Source organism: Aedes albopictus, chromosome 1 (genome assembly GCF_035046485.1).
Source record: "Aedes albopictus strain Foshan chromosome 1, AalbF5, whole genome shotgun sequence".
In the NCBI taxonomy this organism is placed as follows: domain Eukaryota; kingdom Metazoa; phylum Arthropoda; class Insecta; order Diptera; family Culicidae; genus Aedes; species Aedes albopictus.
The window spans coordinates 196,353,660-196,376,955 of record NC_085136.1 but is presented as its reverse complement, the minus strand read 5'-3'; the positions used below and the strand labels follow the sequence as shown (position 1 = coordinate 196,376,955).

At 38.4% G+C, this 23,296-nt stretch overlaps 1 protein-coding gene across 1 annotated transcript in view; it reads left to right on the top strand.

The window, feature by feature from the left end:
• Nucleotides 1–350: 350 nt before the first annotated feature.
• Nucleotides 351–23,296, top strand: part of LOC109397238 (proline-rich protein 36) — a 191,455-nt gene continuing 168,509 nt past the window's right edge. Inside the window, exon 1 of the mRNA XM_062846081.1 lies at nucleotides 351–2,008. The gene's annotated coding sequence lies outside the window, so the exon portion shown is untranslated. The remainder of the gene's footprint in view (nucleotides 2,009–23,296) is intronic.

Here is a 23,296-nt window from a genome sequence, read left to right as displayed (position 1 = left end):
TTCAAATGACAATATTCCGATCTATGATTTACCCTTCTTCTACCCATTGGCTGCTCTTTCAAGGAATATTGTTTTCCATGTTTAACCTTAATGAATAACATTACTTTCCATCATTTATTAGCATCTATTTCGAATTGAAAAAAAAAGACAAAAAAAAGACAATTCACAATTTTTGACCTTTTATCCATTCGACCTTTTGTCCCATTGGACCTTATGTCTTTCGACCTTTCGTCATAGATTCGTTCCTACTAGCCCTGCAAATGTGACTTTGATTGACCGGATTTTCCAACAGTTAAAAAGCCCAGATATTAATATCAAAACAAACAGAAAACCACAATTAAAATTTAAATTAGTGTACCGCACAAATGGAGTTCAAGCTGTTAAGCATTTATTCAATTTTCCTCGACCGCCCCCGAATGAATTCAACTTAGCCATGTACTCCGTATCTCTGAGTTCAATTTTCCAAACGAATCTAATTCACCCAGTGCAATGAATTTCCCATCTCGCTAGCAAGCTCCAAGCAGCAACGCGGTGAGCATATCTACCGAACGTTATCATCATACGGAGGTTCAACCTGGCCCAGCCACGGCGAGAATCTTGACGGTTGATCGCTCGAAATTCCATCACTCTCCATCTACTTCAAAAGAAAATACACGCACGCGCCAGGTTCACCGATTGTACTGTACGATCGTGGTCATTGAAGACGGAGAGGTTCACCGCGAGAGAGAGGCCCCAAAAAACTTTCTTTCTCAAGATCTGCCGCGCCAGCCGTGGCCGTGATCGTGGGGGAAAAGGTGGACCGCTGGAATTTCTTCGTCTTCATTCTGTCTAGTGCCGTTGAGTAGGACGGACGTGGAAGGTCTTAGCTGTTGCGGGCCCTATCAAGTGGCTCATTAGGCGTTGTTTGGAGAAATCCTCAAGCGGAAGAGCGAGTATCCCAGCGAAAGCAGTCTCGAAAAGGAGGAGATACTAAAAAGCAGCCGACGAAGAAGAGGAAGAGCAAGAAAAACAAGAAGGTTGTGATCTGAAGAAATTAAAAGCGACTCTTGGAAATTTCTTCCAATCTCTTGTGGTCTCTCGGTGTGTAGTGTGACTCTCAAGCCTTGGATGGTGTGGCTAAGTGTGGGTTAGGGAAACGGTGGACACACATCGGAGGGTGAAAGAAAGTATACGTTAAGCTCCCCTTCTTCGGGCCCGGAGCTTAGAGTGGCGCATTTCGAAGATCGGGCGGTGGAGAGTGAGAGATGAAACCGTGGCAGCGCAGGTTTTGTTTTTAAGGAAAATAAAATATTGGTTAATGTGTGTCAGTTGGTTGATAACTATTAAAACGGAATCTTTCTCTTCTTGGCACCTTTCTTTCGGATCGAGAAGCTGATGAATTTTAGATAAGATTTCGAAAATTAATTTGGGAGAAACGAAGTGGAAGGTGAAATCGAAAAAGTCGATTACGACTGTGAAGTGACAATTGGAAGGATCTCAACGTTACAAATTGACATTGACTGATTAACTTGGTTTCGCTGGTACTAATAATTTGTTGCTTCAATATCCCCACAAAACCATCCCATAAGTCATCCAGCATCCCGGTTTCAAGTAAAAGGGAAAATAAAAAACAGGAAGTGCTAAGTAGTGACGACAAAACTCGTGCAAGTTGGAAAATCAGTGAAAGCCTATCCTCCTATCAATCGACTCCGAAGAAATCGAAAACGCACCACACTGAAGAAAACAAGTTGACCGAGAAAACAAGAACAGGTTCGTCGCTTGCTGCTGGATGACAAATTAAAGTCTCTCTCTCTGCTGTTGCCGCGTTTCGCTCGGGTGGATCTGTGCAAACATACCTACTACTACCAACCGTAGACATTGAGCCGTGCAGGGCAGTTGGTCAAGCGTAAGGTCTGGAGATTTCCCCTTTTCGGGTGAAAAGAAACGACTAACGTCAGCAAAAGACATCTTCAGACTCGACGGCGGACTACAGAGGAGTGATTTGCAGCCACGAAGAAGCCTTGGAAAGGTAAGATCACCATACGGTTTTTTTTATTTACTTCTATGCGGGATTCAAATGCTTGTTTGATGCTGTGATTGCAATTGCCAGGGTGGTATGGATGTGCAACTTTACGCAAATAGATAGCTATTCCACCCCAAAGCAGTGGCAGCATTATTAGATTAATTAGATATCGTTCAATTGTTATCGATCATTTGGAAGATTATGCAACATGCTTTATATTTCTTAGAGCTGTTAAATTATGTTATCTGTATGGTCAATGGATGTATTATATTCTTAAAAGTGTTATAAAAGAAGGCTTAGTTGTTGTAGTTGACTCAATACTTTCAACAATATCTCTAAGTACATCTATCAATTCACTATACTAGACCGAGCCGTTTTCTATCACATTTCACCCTAGTTCATGTGAGTCATGTGTAAACATATTTTCGTGTGATTCATCTTCGAAAACCAATAATGAAATCATTATGCGTCAGTGCATGAAGGAAAGGATATTTTTTCACAGACATGATTCAATTTTTAACTTCATGTGGTTTACATAATATGTTTTGCTTTATGACTATTTTTTTACTTCGTTAATTATGACAAAATCGAAGATGCTCTATGATTAAGAAAGTAAAGGAGTTTTCTATTACGAACATTTGTAAATCCAATCGGAATCGAACACAAATACCCTTAGCATGAATACCAGCGCATTCCCGTTTCGGCATTTCAGCAACGTGGACTGTGATGCACTGTTTTAAATTTTCCGTAATCGGGATTCAAATTGATCACTTAAAAAAGACTTGCGGATAACATTAGGAGTGATTAAAATATTTCAAAACAATTTCTGCACCTGCAGTACCAGGTTTACCTCTATAAATCTACGCACCAGAATTTTGTTTTACATATTTAAAATGAAAATTAAATGACTCAATTAAGAAATTTAAAATGTCAAATTCAGCATCGGTATAAGGTTATAAGCAAACAGAGTCAAATATTTGACAAGGAAAGAACTCAGGAAACAACATCTGTTTGACACTAATGAAAATTCGATCGAGTCAAACAGGATGTTTGAGCACTGGTTTCTTTTTTAACAAATATTTGATCCTGTGTGCTGGGATCTTAAGAATATAAAATTGCCTGCTCCACTTAATTTGCATCTCCTGAATCCAGATAACTAACAAAACTAGTAAATTTGACTGTTGAAAGGTTAAATTGACCATCATCAAATTAAGTTTTTTTTCAATAATTTTCCAATCTTAGAATGCTATGTTGGTTGATCAACTTCACCCCGGATTCAAAATTTTCAAATTTGGCCATTTAAACATTTCTTTTTTTTTTACAAAATGTAGCAATTTCTTGAAGGAATTTCTTTTACGAAACTTGATTCAGCTGTACTCAATACATGTTTTAAACATATTTGTTTGGATTTGGAAAATTTCGCCGGTGGTACTCTCCAGAAGGTCCTTCTGGGATTATATAGGAATTTCATCCGAGATTCTTCCAAGAAATCCTTCGCAATTTTCTACAAAGTGGTTCCAGGACTCTTCCAGGAGTTTCTTGTGGGATTCCCAGGGAATTCTTGATAAGATTCTTCCGGGGCTTTATTGAGGATTCCTTCATAAGTTTCCTCTGTGGTTCTTCCAGAAGTTTCTCTTGAAATTCCTGAAGAGGTTCCGTTTGGGATTCTTTTACGAGCTCTCGCCAGGATTCCTCCATGAAGTACTTCCGAGATTCTTCTGAGATTTTTTCTGGGATTTCTTAAGAAATACCTTCTGAGATTGCTTCAGGAGTTCCTAAATTTCTTTAAAAATCCTCTATCCCACGTACTCTAATGACTAATATATTATCTAAAACAGTGATCCTCAGCCTAACTGTTCTTGCGGGCCAAAATTGAATTTTAAAAAGAGCCTGCGAGCCGCAAGTCATTCAAGAGTTTATTATTAAAAAAATTCAAAATTCAACACAAAATCCATTTGTTTTTTTTTTCTCTATTGAACAAAAGAAAAGAACTAAACAATTTGCAGTTATCGGAAAATTTAATTTCACTTGGAAAAATCCTGAAAATCTTTGTGATAATCGTAGTGAATTAAAAAACAGGCCTTCAAGCAATTTAGCGTAATATTTAGGTTTTGAAGTTCTTGGTATTGATAATGTTATTTCAGACTAGTTACTTAAATGTCATACGAACCTCTTTGGGAATATTGTGGATAAACTTACAGCGTACTTATAATCTGCGTTATAATATAAGTGCAGAATTCTGGAAGTCCTAGACACGAACACGGACAAATTTCTTGTAAAACCCTAGAACCAGTATTGACAAATTTACGTATGGAGATTCTTACTGCAGCTTAGCGGTTTCCTGAATATCGCACCCTTTATTTAAAAACAAAATATTGGAACTGTGAGGTTTTTTGGGACTTCTCGTGAATTTTGAGAAATTTTTGAATGATTTGTGGGGATTTCAGGAATCTCGGAAAAAATTCTTAAAAACTGACTGGAGATACTGTTGTGAAAATCATTGATGATTTTTTTAAGTTTTTCTTGCATAATTACTTAGGAAGTAAATAAAGAAAAACCGGAAGACATGATTTTCTGAGCAATGTGTGCACATATTTGTACCCAATTTAGAATATATATTTTAAGAGGAATTCTTGAAAGCATTGCTAGGGGAATGAAGAGTATCTTGCCCAATTCCGAAAGCTTGGGCAACACTTTCTCTTAAGAAGTGTAGGAAAAAATTCTGTAAAAAAATAGAATAGTTTCCTGCTAGAAGTGCTGAATATAAAGTACATCGAATACATGAAATTTTTCGCCGGTGAGAAAAAAATATTTTATTTTCGTGAAAGTAAACAAATTACTAATGACGAGTTTTGCCACAAGTCCAAAGTCCTAGCAGTGAACCTGTGAAATTTATCCTTAACTTATTATTTAAGCTAAACATATCGTTCTTCAACAGTTTTGAATATCTTCCGAACAAAATTCAAAAATAGTATTACATACAGGAATCTACCAGTGGGCCACTTTCTAATACATTTCAAAACCAGTTCGCGGGCCGCACAAAACCTGGTCGAGGGCCGCATGCGGCCCGCGGGCCGCAGTTTGGTGACCACTGATCTAAAAGGTCTCAGTGAAACAAAAAAATGGTTATAGGGCGTGAGAATTCTGAATAGCGGGAGAAAACAGTTATAGTAAAATTCGTCTTGAGATTTTGTATGGGGTTTTCTATTTTATAAACTGTTTATTTTAATGAAAAATCATGTTTTTTTCTCCCACTATATAGAATTTTTTCTTGCTTTGATGAAACCTTTTAGATATGGTATGAGTCATTAGTGTACATGGGATGGACCGAATGTGCCCATTCTCCTTTTTCTAGAAATAAATTCCGAGATCCCTCCAGGAATTCCTTCTAGGATTACTTCAGCATATTTTTTTGCTGAGATTGATCCGGGAATTTCTTCCGTGGTTTCTCCACAAATTTATTCATTGATTCCTCTTGGAGCTCCATCTGAGATTGTTTTTCGGAATCCTCCAGGAACTTCTTTCAGGATTCCTTCAGATATCGTTTCTAGGACTTCGAGAGATTTCTTCCGGAATTTCTACAGGAGTTCCAGGAATGTCTAAGGAATCCCATCCTAGATTCTCAATGTTTTTTTTGTCATGTCTTCAGAAGTTTTTTTTTTTTACTTTCAGAAGGTATTTCTGGAAAATATGCCTGGGAATTTCAGCAATTTCACCCGGAATTTCGTCCGAAATTCCTCCAGAAATTTTCTCGGGGTTTGCTTTAGAATTCCTTCCATGATTCCTAAAACAAAAACTCCCCAAGTAACACAGCTTGCTATATAATAGTTTAAAATACACGTTTCACACAAGTTCTGTTGTATTTTTCTTGCGTTATTTACGTAAAATTGAACACTTATATATTGAAAACAGCGCAAAAAATGGCGGCTTATAAAACATCTTTCAGGTTATATAAGATGTACCCCAGTACACTTATAGTACTGATAATTGCGTTCCATCCAACTTTCATGTATAGATTAGCTGAAATTAAGTTATGTGTCAACAAAAATAGCTTGTAAAATACTTTAATAATACAATTGAATTGATTGGTTGAAATTAAGTTACTTCTTCGTTATATAGCGGATGCACAACTTTTATATGACATATCATTTGCATAGGTTGTACTTAGGCTATATGTAGGTAGAACAACCTACGGTTATCATTTATTTTACAAACCAATATGGATAGAAAATATATGAATACATATGCTTTGTAGCAACCGGCAAAACAAAAATGGAAATATACTCTTGCAATCTGGAAAAAAATAAATTCAAGTGATAAGTGGGAATGACCAAGCATGATATTTTGCAAACATTTTCTATAAAAAAAATCATGACAATGTTAACATTCAATAGCAATAGATATATTCCCCTTGCGGTTTTAGATTTATGGTGAAACAGTGGCTTTTACTCATCCATAATTCAATCGCCGTTGCATTCAATTAAAAATTGTAAGTTGAATCAACTAAATGGTACAGTTTGATGGGATATTTTCCTCATTCCTCACGAAAAGCAATATGGCAGCTCTTCTACGAGACTTACAGTGTCGTTCAAAAATATTAAGATCAATTTTAATTTCTAACAAAGTTGATTCTAACAAAATTAGAAATTGAAATTGATCTTAACCAGCCAGCTCACTATTGGCTATGACCTAGTAAGATTGAAAAATATGTACCTAGTTAAAACCAAAAATAGTTCATAAAAAACAAGACAAGTTTTCCAATTTGTTACATATTTTTATTTGTGTATACATACTTTTGACCGGAATTGTAATCTGAACAAAGTATACAAAACATATCTAAACAATTCCAATGTTTGGATTTAGAAATAAGCAGAAATTACGCTAAAATAGCATTCCGATAGCAACTCCACAACAGCTTATGGAAGAGTGTTTTAATAGCATTAATAATACATCAAAAATACATGTTTTCAACAGAATTACACATTAGCCATATTTTTGTGTTGTGAACATTTTTACAACTTCCAAATAACTTATATATAACTACATTCTTACAAGCGCAACAGCTGTCAAAATATCAAAACATTGCCAATAACCTCACTAAAGTTGCTTGTTGGTCTCTGTGGTTCGTCGGAGGTTTATAGTTTACGGAGGATTCTAGGTGGTCCATTAAAGAATTGCGAAGCCGTATACCACATTGTTGAGAACGGGTCCGACAGGATTTCATACCAGCTGGAGTGGAGGTCGAATGTGTGCAACCATCAAGAGGAGCTGATATACGTACCGGCAGTGCCGGAAATGTAAAATTTCTTCGATTGATTCCAGAGAACTGGATCAACAAAACGTTGTTGCAGTACAGCTTACAGTTTGGGTTTTGAATGTTGATATGACTGCCGGATAGATTCAGGCAGCTGCTTTGGATTTGGGTATATGGCCAGATTTTACAATATTTTCTCTGTTAGAGCGACGGTGTTCATCTCGTAGGATCAGGTTATACGTTAAACGGATCATTAATAGTGGCTCGACAAAGACGGAACACGGAATATGTGTGATTATTATCGAAAACTCTACTGTTTCGTGAAACAAGCTGCCATGAACCGCTCACCGTCTATGCGCTTGTGAAACGAAAAAGTGATTGGGGTAAGGATTTTAAAAATGCCTTGTCTATCACAAACATTGATTATTTCTTCTTGTTTTACTTAGTAGTGTTGCGATATGATTGAAATACTTCGTGTGGTGGATTATTTTGTTGTTTAATTGTTATATAAAAGTATTTCATGCGTGGTACCCCAAATGATATTTTTCGGTGCTGTTTGTTATCGCCTAGCATATTTAGAGCTAGAAACTAACACAAGATGTATTATGAGTCACTTATAATATAAGGTATCCCGGGGCAAGTGGGACCTAAAAAAATGCTAGTTTGGTTTTGTCAAGCCAAAAAAATCTAAACATAAATAATTTTTTAGTTCCAATGGTTCTAAAAGACATTGTTGGTATATTTCTTCTAAGTAATGGACATTAAAACTTTTTCAAAATTTTTAAATTCTGTATATTATGCATATTATGAAAAGTGGAACAGATCTTCATTTACACCGTATCACGGGGCAAGTGGGACCTATTCGGATTTTTTGTAATAATGGCATAATATAGTTGCTGCATATATGTAAGGTAGCATAAATTATAAATATGTTATGCGAATAACTATGTTTAGCGATTTATGTTGGAAAAGTTTTGTGGTATCGTGCATAAATTACGTAACACATATAATGACGAATCACTGAGAAAAAAAAATGATTTAACTCTAGCAGCTCGTGCAAAACAAATTGATTTTATTTATACAAAAAGCGCCCTAAGGTTTAATTGCCCAAAGATTTCCAAACTTACTTTTCATATTACGTAGTTGATGGGTCTCGCCAAAAGGTTTTTCAACATTTACAGATGTTATGTTTTCCCTTACATAATATTACGATCATTAAATAAAGATTTTTAAATCGTAAACTCCGAATAAGTCGTTTTCCAATTTTCTGATACTTTATGACCGATCCCTTAACATTCAGAAAAACTCATTATGCAGCGAAAAACGAAAAAATGATAAAATTTGCTTGAACTAAAATATGTGAAAATAGATAGTTTCTAAAAAAATATGATCTATCAAAGACTTCACCATTTTAAACAATAGTTTCATCATCAGAATAGGAGTAATTAAGTATAATTCAACGATTGATTACTTAAGGCGCCGATTTTTACTTCACTTTTATGTGAATTTCGACTTAGGCTGAAGAAAGCGAGATCAAACTATGAAATTGTGTTTGTTTACTCTCATAGGTCTCACTTGCCCCAGATGCTGAAATGCACTGGGGTAAGTGAGAGCAGTTAACAAACGGTAATAAATGAAAATAAATTACAGCTTTTTCGCTTAATAGTAGTTTACGCAACAAGGTGCAGAATGAAGATTTTTACAGCACGAGTTGTACACTTATCCAACGAGGCTTGCCGAGTTGGATAAGTACGACGAGTGCTGTAAAAATCGAGTTCTGCACCGAGATGCGTACAACGTTTTTTGCAATTTCATAAATTACCACTTGAGGATAGTTTTGACAAAACTTTTTCATCAAACTGCACACTGATGTTCATAGCCATGTTTAAGAAAGTCTGGTCATAGCAGGTTATACTGTGTAGTTGTCACAATTTTCCAAACCTGCGTCCAGAAAGCATCAAGAAGTTGATCAAAACTGAAAACAGTGCTGTAATGGTTCATTACGCAACGCAAATCAGTGCTGTAATGAACCATTACAGCACTGATAGTTTGGTGTGGGAAAGTAGGCCTTTTCCTGTCAGATTTGCGTGAGGTAAAACAGCCTATTACGATGAGAAATTGCAAAAAATAATTTGCAAGCACTCCAAATATTATCCTGAAACTGAAAAAGTTTTACTTTATTTGTTATTCCATTTTTAAACGACGAATGTAGTAGAGTACGTTAATCTCACTTAGTGAATTGAAAATTACATATGAACAACAATAACATATATGGTCTCTTTATGGTGAGAACAATAACAATTTTTGAATTCAAAGTATCCGTTGGTGTGATACCTATGTTTTCTATGAAGAATGTTTGTCTTAAAAATAAAAAATAAAAAAAGTTATAGCTGTAGGTCTCACTTGCCCCGGGGTACCTTACTTAAAAAACATCTTTTAAAATTTAGATATCCAAAGATGTTTTCTGTGTTACTTGGGTCTTTCCAAAATCCCGTCCGGCATTCCTTCCAGGAATCTCTTGCGAGATGCCCCCTGCCCTTCAGGGATTTCTTCAGGAATTCTATCTGAGATCCTTCCACAAACCGTACAAAAACTTCTTTCACTATTCCTCCAAAAAGCTTTTTCCAGGTGTTTCTTCCGGGATTCTTTCAGTAACTAGTTCTGAGATTGCTTCAAGAATTCCGGGATTTTTTTTCTGGGGTTCTGTTAGTAATCGCTTCTGGAATTTTTGCAGGAACTCCTTCGTTGGTTCCTTCGGGAACTTCGTCCGGGATTGCCTCGGAAACTCTTGCCAGGATTCTCCAAGGAAGTTATTCTGGAAATCTTTCAGGAACTGCTTCCAGGATTCATTTATGAACTCTTTAGGTTTCCTCGAAGAGTTTCGTTCGGAATTCCTGCAGGTCCTCCAGGAATTTCTCTAGAAGTTCATTCTAAAATTCTTTCAGATGTTTCTAATAGACATCCTCCAAAAGTTTATAAGGGAGTATTTTGAACAATTCCTCCTGCAGTTTTTATGGCATTCCTCATTAAGTTCCTACAGGATTTCTTTGAGGAAATACTCCATTAAGTTCCTTATGATTTTCCTCTACCTGCTGAGTCCAGGATTGTGAGTTTTGGCTACCAGGTGACCCGAAACCGCTTCAAGGGAACCCCCGAGCAGTGACTATTTTACAAATTTGGTGAATCCATGTCGTGCGACATATGGACATTTGCAGAGTTTTGTGATTGTCAGCAAAAGCAAGATTGGTTACTGGGTGGTCCCGAAACTGGTTCCCGGGACCCATGATATGTGGCCAATTCTCGCATTTTGATGGCCGTGCGACACATCAAAAATCGCTTAATATCTTAGATTAATGAATATTTTAATTATCTTTGGAAACAACCTGGTGGTCGCGAAACCGATTCCAGGGATCTCGGAAATGTGACCGATTCTCGCATTTTCTATGACCCTGGAGTGCGACAAATTTGCAAAATTTTAAGGTAATACATCAGTGGTCATGCCAAATGCCAAAAAAATTGGCCACTTTACGGTTCTGGAACCGGTGTAAACGTGGCCTATTTTCGCATTTTTTTAACTTGCCGTGCGACACATCAACACCCGCTGAATTACAAGGTTGCAACCATTCATTTGCAAAAATTTACATTCATTTGCTATTATCTCAGTTCAGAAGCATGCTATCGAAAAACAATGAATGGAAGAATTTAACCTTGTAGTTTTATCTGAAAGTTTGCCAAATTACATTGGGGTCGCACACGCATTCCAAAGTCGTGAGCGAGCTGTGAAGGCAACTTTCCACAGCGTGAATGAAATTTATATTCACCGCGTGGAGAGTTGCCTTCACAGCTCGCTCACGACTTTGGTAGGGGCATCTGGGGTAATACGCACTGTCGAGGCAAAACGCACCCCCTTTGTTTTTCAGGGATTATCGGTTTTAGTGCTTTGAAACCTTATCAGTCTAATAGAACGTCTTAATAAATGAGCATCTGGAAAATTTTATGTATCTGCGTTACGAATTTAGTGAGAAAAATTAATAAAATTGAAAAGCACGATTCTGATGTAATTTTCCCGATCGTTTGTCGAATGATTTGATGGTGAAAACCGACCAAACATCTAATGCTGTTGTGTTTATTCAGTTCATTGAGGGCAATGCTAAGCATAGGAAAAATAACTTAAACAGTAATCTACGTAAATTATATGTTTTAAACTATTTTATTTTTTGCTATTGATTGGGGCAATATGCACTCCATTGATTGGGGCAAAACGCACCTAAAGAAAACAAGCTGTAATAATATCTATGAGTGCTCTGTAAGTAATCGCAAACAAAATTGAGCTGTTGTTTGTCTTAAAACCTTATAAAACATGCATTTTGTCTAAGAAGAAAAAAGATTTCTAAACTCGACGGTGCATCTTGCCTCAATGTTGTGGTGCGTCTTGCCCCTTTGTTTGAGTGCATCCTGCCCCATTGTTGTAGTGCATTTTACCCCGAGCAAGGGTGCATACTGCCCCGCATAAACATACGAAGCCGTAATGTTAGTCTTTACAAAAAACGCTATTTTCAAGAGCTGAACTGTATTAAGGCTGAAATTTTGTTTGGTTTCTCTTAGAATAAAAGTATATGCAATGAATGCATGCATTAAACCAACAAATTATTGCATTTTTATATGCATTTGGACGCATCTTCCTTAAGTGGTGCGTATTACCCCAGAATCCCCTATACGTTTGCGACCCCAATGTTATTCGGCAAGCTTTCAGATAAAACTACAAGGTTAAATTCATCCATACATTGTTTTTCGATAGCATGCTTCTGAACTGAGATAATAGCAAATGAATGTAAATCTTTGCAAATGAATGGTCGCAACCTTGCTGAATTACATAGAAATTAATCAGTTATCATGTCAGTTATTGGTCACACGGATCCACCGGGCAATTTTCACATTTAGTATACTTGCCTGAATAGTGAATATGTGGAACGGAGCTAAAGGAACGATTGGTTCGACGATGATTGTAGAGAGATTTTGGAAGAGAAGAACACATGCCGGGACTCCACAGAACGTGGAGCGGTATAAGATAAACACCAGACTCGTCTCTTCCAGGAGAATTGCACCAACGAGAAGAAGCGGAGTGCGAACAAATGGAAATGCTGTGCCGGTTATCAGAAGCACGAAAGTTCTACGATAAGCTCAACGCATCCCGCAAAGGTTTCGTGCCGCGAGCTGAAATTTGCGGGGAACGCAGACATGGAGGAACAAGGTAGACAGCGGGAGAAATGATCATCTCAGTACTGCAGGGAGCTAACTTCCATGTCGAAATTTAAGGATGCTATCCAGCAGCTCCAGAACAATAAGTCAGCTGGAAAGGATGGTATCGGAGCTGAACTTTATCAAAATGGATCCGGAAAAGTTGACCACCTACCTGTACTGACCAATTGTCCAGATCTGGGAAACCGAACTGCCCTATCTACAAGAAAGATGACAATTTGGGGTGTGAGAATTTTCAGTACTAAATGAGAATTATTAAATGAGTGTCTGGCCATTTATCAAGCCGGCTTCGTCGACGGCCGCTCGACAGCGGACCCGATCTTCATCGTGCGGCAAATTCTCCAAAATTGCCGCGTATACATACCACCACCTGCTCATCGACTTCAAGGCACCGTACGTCAGTATCGACCGCACAGAGCTATGGAAAATCGTGGACGGAAACGGCTTCTCCGGGAAACTCACTAGACTGATTAGAGCGATGATGAACGATGTAAAAACTGCGTAAGGGTTGCGACAAGGTTATGGAATCTCATGCCTGCTGTCCAATATCGCTTTAGAAGTTGTTATGCGACGAGGCGGGCTCAACAGCAGGGGCACGATTTATATGTAATTCTGCCAATTTGTCGGTTTTGCGAATGACATGGATACTATCGATAGAACATTTGGAACGGTGGTAGTACTGTACATCTGTCTGATGCGTGAAGCAGCACAGGTCGGACTAATGGTGAACACGTCAAAAACGAAGTACATGCTGGCTGGAGGAATCGCGTACGACAGAGCAAGCCTGGTGGTGGTGGAGGACTTCGTCTAACTCGAATCCCTCATAACGGCAAACAACTTTGTTAGCCGTGAAATACGAAGGCGCATCATCGGTGGAAGTTTGGCCTACTATGGGCTCCACAAGAACCTGCGGTCGAAAAAGATTCAACCCCGCACCAAATGCACCATGCACAGGGCGCTGATAAGACCGGTGGTTCTCTACGGTCACGAAACCTGAACTATGCACGAAGAGGACAAGCAAACACTCGAAGTGTTCCAGCGTCGCGTCGGGTGCATAGGATCATCTTTGTTAGTGTGCAAAAGAAGGGTGCGTGGTGGTGAAGGATGAACTACGAGCTCGCTGCACTTTACGGTGAACCAAGCATCCAGAGGATGACAAAAGCTAGAAGGATACGATGGACAGGGCATGTTGTGAGAATGCCGGACAACAACTCTACAAATCTTGTGTTCGCAAGAGATCGCGACGGCACTAGAAGATTCGGATGGCAGCGTGAAAAGCGGGCGGATCAGTTGAAAAGAGATCTGGCGACTGTTGAGCGTGACCAAGGTTGGAGATTGACAGCCTCGAATTATGTATTATTATGTGTAGTCGATAACCGGAGGAAGAAGAAGCTGTGATAGGGCTGCTATAAATAACACAAAAATATGCTTATTTTGTCGTTTTCGACTCAGAATGAATAAAGAGTGTAAATGCGCTCCACTTTCAGTAGCAAAATCATCGCTTATCGATCAGCTTTGCGGTTCTCGAATACTCTGAGTGCTTGCAGGTCCTTCGAGCATGGTCCTAGTTCCATACTCAAAGGAAACTATTGGTTTCAGGAGCGCTTTGTGCATGGTAAATCTTTCTTGAGCGTAGTTTGTACTTCTACTAGATACCTTTACACAAGACCTTCACAAATGTTTTACTTGCTTTTATTTGCTCCCAAAAGAACATAAATTCGGTGATCGTAATTCAAGCTATAGCTTGAAAGCTCTCGAATGTTCCCGGGTTAAATTAATGTAAGTTCCATATTCAAAATATTTGATCTAATTGCAAGAAACGGGCCATGAATTCCCAAATGTTTGCACGAGATCATATCTGGGTAACCGTGATCATTATGGGATAGGTCCAATCAAAATCATTAATTCTCCCGACAATTGGGTCAAATATGTCGTAGAAAATTTCGCCCAAATTTATCGATGATTAGTGGTACAAAATATCACCCAAAAATATTATCACTAATATATCCTCCGGGAGAGAGTGAAACTATGTGTATTTTAATCATTTGCACATATTAATTTCCGGAAAAAATTTAACGCGTTCCAGCTGACGACGACTGTTGGCTGGTGTCCGTGAAGCGCGTCAAAACGATCGTCCGGTCCCGGTCGCGAAGGTCTCGCGCATGTCTCGGGTTTCGCGCATATATGTTTATTTATTAATCATCGCATTGGAATTAAGAGAAAGTGCTGCGGCTGGCTTGTTGGGCGATCGTCGTGTGCGAGACGAGAGTGTAACTTTGCTCTTTACGCCTTATGCTCGATCAGATGCTGCAACGGTGGTCGATGTGATCGAGGATCGAGCGGCTACTGTGAAACAAGCTCTTGGTCAGTGGTTTGAATCAGAGACATTCCGTCGTTGTCACGGGAATCGTCATCGTTTTGTGATAACAGGAGTCGGAATGTGCTGGCTGCTACGCGGTAGTAGCACTAGCAGTCAAGCACAGCCAAGCATCTCTCGTGGTGATCATGGTTCGCCACCATCATGAGCAATCGAACGCACTGGCTGAGAGGAGGGAACTGACGACGGTGATGACGGCTCGTCATGCGGCTCAAGATCGGCGAAGAAAGGTGAACGTTCGCTGCTTATACCTGTGGCTTCAGGCGCCCAGTCAGCTAGCATGACGAAGACAATTTTTCGGAAATTTTTGTGTAACTGGTCAAAATTTGTAAAGCTGTATTTAGACGGGCTATTCAAATGAAGCTTCGAGCAAATCAATGTTGTGTTTTCACTCCATTTTGGGTATCGATTGTCTGCCGGTAGGCGGTAGCCTAGCGTCACAGATGTCGTTGCTCTCAGCAGGAAATTGAAATCCGCGAAATGACGGCGCAAAAGATAATCGAAATTTTCTGCGGCGTCGGATGTATGAGTGGCATTGTTTTGGATTGTATAATCCAAAATAATTAAATCGTTTTTACTTGATAACGAACGGTTGAATAAGCAAATGATGATGATGATAACCTTCAATCTTTGTTCGCGTGATTGAATGATCAGGTAAAGTTTTTGTGCATTCATGTTCAAGGCGGAGAAAGTTTTCGAACTTCACTTCAAGGGTTATCAGAATGAGCATCGGAATGCATCTTGACGCGCTTGCCTGTCTGAAGCATCAGGTTATGCAATCTTCATATACGCCAAGCTACTCTCAATGGAAGACTGCAATTCAGTACAGTTGTGGAATCTGAAGCATCACAGAGAACCAACATCCAAAGACTGTGCAAGGAATTCAACGGTCATTTTAAATGCCAACACATGTAGCTACAATGTCGCAGTACTACCACAGACAAACAGACGTAACACTATTAGTATACCTCGATTTAGTGGCCCTCGATTATTTAATTATTATTTATTCTTTATACACTGAACCCACACGTATGAATCATCTAAGGGTTTTTGCAACATAAAAAATCAATACAGAAGAAAAAAAAATCATAAATTTCAATGTAATCAAAACCAAATAGTAGGGTTGTGTCTATACTTCTAAATCACGAACACTTTAATCGTTGAATATAATGGAAAATGTTAAAATTTTGACTTTCTAGAAGAATGCCAGAAACCACAATTTATGAATCAGCTGGATACATCCCCACAAACATGAATCAGTTTTGACACTATTTATAAATCATCGATTTTTTTTTCGCAAATTTCGTATAACTCATGACACCATACGTCTCTATGGCTGTAGAACCACCATCTTAAAACACATGAGTGAAAGTAGGAATCAATAAATCTGAATCGATTCCAGCACCTCAGAGGATGTGATCTACTTTAAAGACGAATAAACTCCAACATGATATGTAAACTGTATACATTCTATAAGCATGCGCCTGAATACTTTGTGTTTGTGCTGAAAGGTATCGTAAAACTGGCATCAAAAAGATTTTAGGGAGATTCACTTAACAGCGTAAACTGATTAAACGTCGCGATCACCAAGGCAATCTTTGATTATTTTATTCGCAAAATCATGAAACCATTCAAATAAGCAGAAAATCATGGCTTACGCAGTGATTTAATCTGTTTAGTGAGTACCCCTTTTAATTATTTTCATAGTCAATTATTGATCATCAGGGTCTAGCAACGTTTTTTTAATCGTTGCTTGCTATTCTCCTACGGTGGTGTCAAACACCACTTCTTTGTAGCGTAACATAAAGTCCGAATGAATAAGACGGTGACTTCATCTAAAACCTATTTTAGTTTTTAGTTGTGGCTACCAACAGTTTTTCAAAAGCGGTTCTATTCTATCTCATCACACATAGGGTATGAGTGCCATCATTAATCTCACGCTCCCATATTCATCCTATTCGAAAACAAGCGATTATAATCGTATACGTCACCTATTGATTTCGTTCTTTTTGTTTTAATGCGTGCTCACTTCTAACAAAAAATAAGAAACATAACAAACAGCGCTTCAATCCTTTGTTTTTCGTAAGATGAAAATGTGAGCCAGATGCTTAATAAGGGAACCAATACCCTATTTTAATCTGCATAACTCCAAAATGTAAATAAATATTGCTTTTTTCACAGAAAATTTTCGATGCTTCGTTGAATTTCATGACGTTCTCTTCCAGCGACGGCTTCCGCGATACAGCAAACAGCCTGGCAAACAGCTAAGTTCCACACTAACACAGCAAGAAATCTGTCAATATTTACTAAATATACGTGCATTTTCAGCGAAATGCTCTATTTGCATGAAAACAATCCACTCTCATAACTAACGGATGACCGCCGTCAAAAATCAGGATTACCAACTGTCCGGCAACTGCTGTCATGTCTCTGTGTCGCCGAATCTGGCGCTGGGTCCTCGGCGCGGAAACCCAAAGGTGGGAATAAAATTTTGGGGTTTGCGCGCAATACTGTGGTTTGATCAATGATTGCTCCTGATACGCTCTCCTCCAAGTGTCCGGCTGCGATAACAACGTACGAAATGGCATCGAATCGGTTGAAGGCCATTCAGGTTTTGAATGCTCAGTATTTTCAAAAACATCAACACTAGTGAAAATTCAAAAAAAAAATGGCAAAATTTCAGCAGGGTTTTCACCTGATTCATAAATTGTGCAATGCCCGTGTTTTTCCCACATTTTATGAATCAGGTGTTTTGCACAATGGTTTTGGTGAAGTCACTATTTCATAGCACTTTTTCTTCATAAACACGCTGATTCAACATGTTAGAGTTAGTTTCAGCTTCATTTTCCCCAAAAAAGTCGTTCAGAAACGTCTAAATTGTCAGTTTTTTTTCTTATTGACAACAGTCACGCGTCTTGCAAAAGCGTCTAAAAAAGTATCAACATTGACAGCATAAAAATCACGCTGTCGCTCGGCAAGCCTCGTTGAATAAATGTACGACTCGTGCTGAAAAAATCAACTTTTTGCAACTCGTTACATAAATAACTATTACAGCTCTTTTATCCACTAGGGCACTGCGTGAGCTATTCCAATTGGAAGCTGTACTTAGACTTTGTCTCGCGCCTAAATGTACTCTATTCTAGTTCTACTATATCGAATTGGTTGCCGTTGCGCTGCACAGATAAAAATAATGAGATTTACAGGTCATGTAAACTTCATTTCAGTTATGTAAACTTAGTGTTATGATGGATTACATGATTTATCATGTAAATTTGTGTTATATGTCATGTAAACACTTAGAGTCATGCTGATTTACATGACATATAATGGAAGTTTTCATGATATTTCATGACTTTTACATGATATGTCATGTAAACTTTTGTGATATCCCACGCTCCAATCATGTGCATTCACAGAATTTTACACCCTTTTTTCGATCTGTGTGCTTTCACTTTCTACCCTATCATGCTAGAATAATGAGCACAATGATGTTGATGTGTGGCTGTTGGTTGTTCCTGTTTCCAGTCCGATTGGGGGTCCATTATGAGTTGCCGTCCGCCGATGTCCATATGTATCCGGGTTCGTTTGAGCCTTGGGCTCAGAAGAGGGTTAGTGTCAGCTGTTCTCAGTGGGAAAGAGTAACTGACGAAAGTGCCGGGGCTGGAATCGAACCTATGACCATCTGCTTATGAAGCAAACGTGTGACCAATTGTATCAAATAGGGTAAGTGTACCAATTATGGCTATAGTACCAATTATTCGCCATAGGTCATTTTCACTCTTTAACGATAAAAATCAACAAGAAAAATTTTGTGAACAACTGATCACGTTCACAAAAGATAGCCGCACTCATTTGAACTCCACATTTTCCTCAAATCATGGTAGAAATAAATCATTTTCCTTAAAATTTCGGTTTCCTTGTACCCTTTTCGCCATATTGTACCAATTATGGCTAACCCCATAAGGAATGTGTTAGGACGACTTGTCACGGAACAAAAACCACACATCGGTAGCAGCTTCTACTTCAGGCAGCTCCAATACTGCAAATTTATTTTATTATTATTATATTCATACACACCACTTATTTTAACTTACAATGTAGTGAATGTTCACGGGACAGACGAATCTCCTAACCGGAGTGCAGTTCCTTCCTTCCTGACGAACTATATAGAACTCTATAGAGCAACATATGAAAAAAAAGTGAAATAATCTGTAACATGATGATTTGGTTAGGGAAGTTTTCTGGCCAAACAAAGTCCGGTAGTGTATTTGAGTAAGAAATCCTTCAAATAGGTGACACTGGGATAAAAAACCTACTGTTGCCAATATCTCGACTCAGTGAAGAGATAAAAAAATGGCGAATTTACGTAATCGTTTAATTGTTCGAAAGTCATTTGCCGAAAAGATTACCATTTAAAAATTACCGCCTTAGATGGCATTGATACTAAATACATGGCCTTCCACAGGGATTTATCTATGCGAATGTTCTGCAATACCATCCGATAATTTTCCATAGAATTCTCCAAGAATTTAAAAAGACAATTACACCGTCTTCGACCTTGCGGCCTCTACAAACTGAACAATACTAACATTTGACAACGAACAACACATATAACACCCAGTGGCCCAGTGGAGTATTTTTCGTTTGACGAAAAGATTTCCCCGACTGGAGCGGGAATCGAAACTACACTCCGAGGCTTACGAGACACCTTAACGACTGACGGCGCTAACCGCTCGGCCACGAAGCCCACCGGGATTTTCCCCATGTTTTCCTTAGAGAATCTTTCAAGAATTTTCCCAGGATTCCTTTGGGGCTTTTAATAGATTTTTCAGAGATTTTCAATTGGTTTCTCACGAGATTTCTTAAGTTGGATTTCTTTAGAATTTCATCTTGGGTTTCCGTCATAGATTCCTCCAAGGATTCCATTATGGATTGCTCCGTGGATTCCTTTAGCGATTCCTCCTGAAAGGTCTCCACTGATTTGCACTGAGATTATTAATGTTTTTTTTTCGGATTGTTTTATGGACTTCTTCTGGAAGTATTATTTTATGGATACCTTATGTAGCGATTTCCCTCGGGATTCTTTTCGAAACTCTTCCTGAGGCCGCTTCATAGATCCATCTTGGAGTTTCATCAGGGATTTATGTTAGGATTCCTTCAGGTATTTCTCCGCAATTTTGTGAAGAATTTATTCTGGAACAATTTCGAAAAACACAAGTAGTAAACAAGCAGTAGTAGGCACACAAGTAATAAATAAGCTTATGGAGGCTCTTGGCCAAAGTCATACCAAGATAGCTGCAACTTGTTGTGCTACCAGAGATCAAGGACTTCTCCCGATATTCCTTCATTGATTTCTCCCGGGATTCCTATTCCAGAAATCACATCGGGAATTTCTCGAAAATTGTTCTTGTGTTTCCTTCTGGGATTTCTTCATTGATTTTTCTCAGGTTTCCTGTAGAGCAGGAGTTTTCAAGTATTAGCATTTTGCCTTCATTTCAATTCATGTTGCAAACACAATTTATGTGAGAGCAAGGGCAAAAGTAGTGTAATGTGTTCCGAAAGGTCGCCAGTAAAATCTCAATGGTTCTACCTAGGGGCACAATTTTGCTTTAAAGAAATCCAGGTATTCGGAAAGAATGATGGGAGAAATCAAACACAAGTCTCGTCAGAAATATTAGAACGAATTTCTCACAAATCGGCTTTGCATGTGAAGAATCTGCAATACAGCCTCAATAACTTAGAAGACCACAGAAACAATTCTATTTCAACGGTTTCGCGTAGATTTTTGCATGGATTTATCAATAATATCACAAGCAGTTTATAAATAGCCTTACTGAAAATTTGCTTATGAAAACTTAATGGAATTTTCCAAGTATCTTTTGAGAAATCCAGCAACAATCTTTGCAAAACAACTAAAAAAAACACAATAAAAGTCATTTAGAGGTAAATGCAGAACTTAGTGGGGCTCTCGTTACGAATCATCAAAAAATTACCTTTTTTCAAAAATTTCTCTTTGCTCAGGATATCAGGACTTTCGACTATAATAAACATTTTAATCAGTACAAAACTAATTACACTCATTTGAAAAGAATATTCGGTATAGAAGGTTTGAAAAGTCGACACAAGATTATAAATGAACAGCTGCACCGTGGAGGAATTATTTTCTAAAAAGTGCACTGCGAGGCCCGAAAATGGGTTATATTACCACTCTCATCTTAAAATTTGGTCGATCAAATTTCCAGCGACACTGCCCTAAGTTTATATTCAACTTTGGGTTAAGTTTACACACATTTTTTTTTAAGTTTCTTTTAAATCATGTTCAAAGTTTCTTTGACTTATTATCTTTTCAATGAGATCTAGGGTTTTGAAATCGGAGGCAAATTGGCGAAGATATGGGCCTAAAAAATGACATGTTTTTGAGGGTATGACGCCCCATATCTCATAGCAATGCATTAAAATTGTAGGAGGTGCCTGGCACCCCCGGCACCACCGGTAGTTTCGCCTATGCCCAAGTCCCTTTCCATCTGAAGAAATTCGCCGGCCACGGATATTATTGGGGAAGATGTTGGCAATGTCAGCTCGGAGGATCACGAATTACCCTATAAACCTCTAAAAGCACTATGAGTTAACAATAATTAGGTTGTGAACTAAAGTCACTGAAGCGTCCGTATGTACACAAAAAATGCTGTGATCCGGAAAAACAGTCGCAATAATAGTTTACGCAACAAGGTGCAGAATGACGATTTTTACAGCACGAGTTGTATATTTATCGAACGAGGCTTGCGTACAACGTTTTTTGCAAGTTCATAAATTACCGCTTGAACAAAATTTTTCATCAAACTGCATACTGATGCTCATAGCCATGTTTAAGACAATCTGAAAATAGCAGGTTATACTGTGAAGTTGTCACAATTTTTCAAAACTGCATCCAGAAAGCATCAAGAAGTTGATCAAAACTGAAAACAGTGCTGTAATGGTTCGTTACGCCACGCAAATCAGTGCTGTAAGGAACCATTACAGCACTGTCAATTTGGTGTGGGAAAGTAGGCCTTTTCCTGTCAGATTTGCGTGAGGTAAAATGGCCTTTTACGATGAGAAGTTGCAGAAAAATATTGCATGCAACTCGCTGCAAAACTCGAATTAACAGCACTCGTCGTATTTTACCAAGTGGACAAGCCTAATTGGAGAAATGTACGACTGATATCATATCAGTTATATGTATTGTAAAACTCATCATTATGCAACTCGTTGCATGAATAACTATTGTCATATTGCGCATTACGTTCACCATGGCACAGCGCTCTTAGTTTTTAAAAGAGAGAAAACCTGTATAAAAGTGCACGATTTTAACAAATCAAGTTGCAGTTTGTATCAGTAGTGTCACTAAATCATAAAACACTATTCGATAATGATGGTGACCCACAACCATCTCGGCGTTGTAGAAAATTTCGCACTAACGATGTGCCGTACTGATAAAATTTGCACGCTTCGCTGACCATGCGCGCATGGAAAGTAATCTTTTCTTTTCCGACGACGACGTCCCCCGCACAATGAAACAGGAGGAAAAGATAAAAACGCAGTAATTACACATTGGAAGGTCTCATTAAAGCTGCTGCTGTTTGGAGGCTTGTTTCGCCAGTACGGCCTCGAAGTCTGGATATGGAAGAAGGAAACCGGCATTGGTAGCTAGCAATTGCTCACTCAAATGCACTGGGTCAGCAGGATTCAATCTCGGTTGATGAATTGTAAACACACGCGGAAGTTGATGGATTATACCGGTAGATGTTTTTATGATTCACATGATGCTTTTTGTATTTGATTAATATGGCGGCAGGATCCATTTTTTTGTTATTGGGCATAAAATTGCCTTTCTTCTTCTAATTCCCAACCCCAGGGAGCAATTAGGTATTTTTACAACAGTTTCCAGTAGATGATGCCAGTCCGATCTCGACCCTTGGATCTTCACTGGTGTCATTGATCTACTGGACTACTGAGTTTCCTTCGTTCACCACTTTTGTTTCCAAAATGTATGATTGAAAATGTTTCCAAAATTTGTTCGAAATCACTGTTTTACACCTCTTAAAAACATAAAATCAATTTGTCTTCCGCAACGTTAATTGACCGTGATCCCCAGCCAGATTTTCTTTTTATTAGCTGAACGAATCTCGAATCACCCGAAAAATAAACGTTGACGGTGACTCAAGTCTCATCACGTATTCAGGTGTGATCGTGTTGACCCACTTAGCCGGATCCGTTCAACCTACACCACGTTCAGCTTTAGCTTGTCTCAAGTACCGAAAAGTGAAATGTGGGTAGGAATCTTTGTATAGTAGTTTTTGTCAAAATTCTGTTGGCAACTTACACCAGCACCTAATATAAAACTTAGTAATCACGTATGGTCATA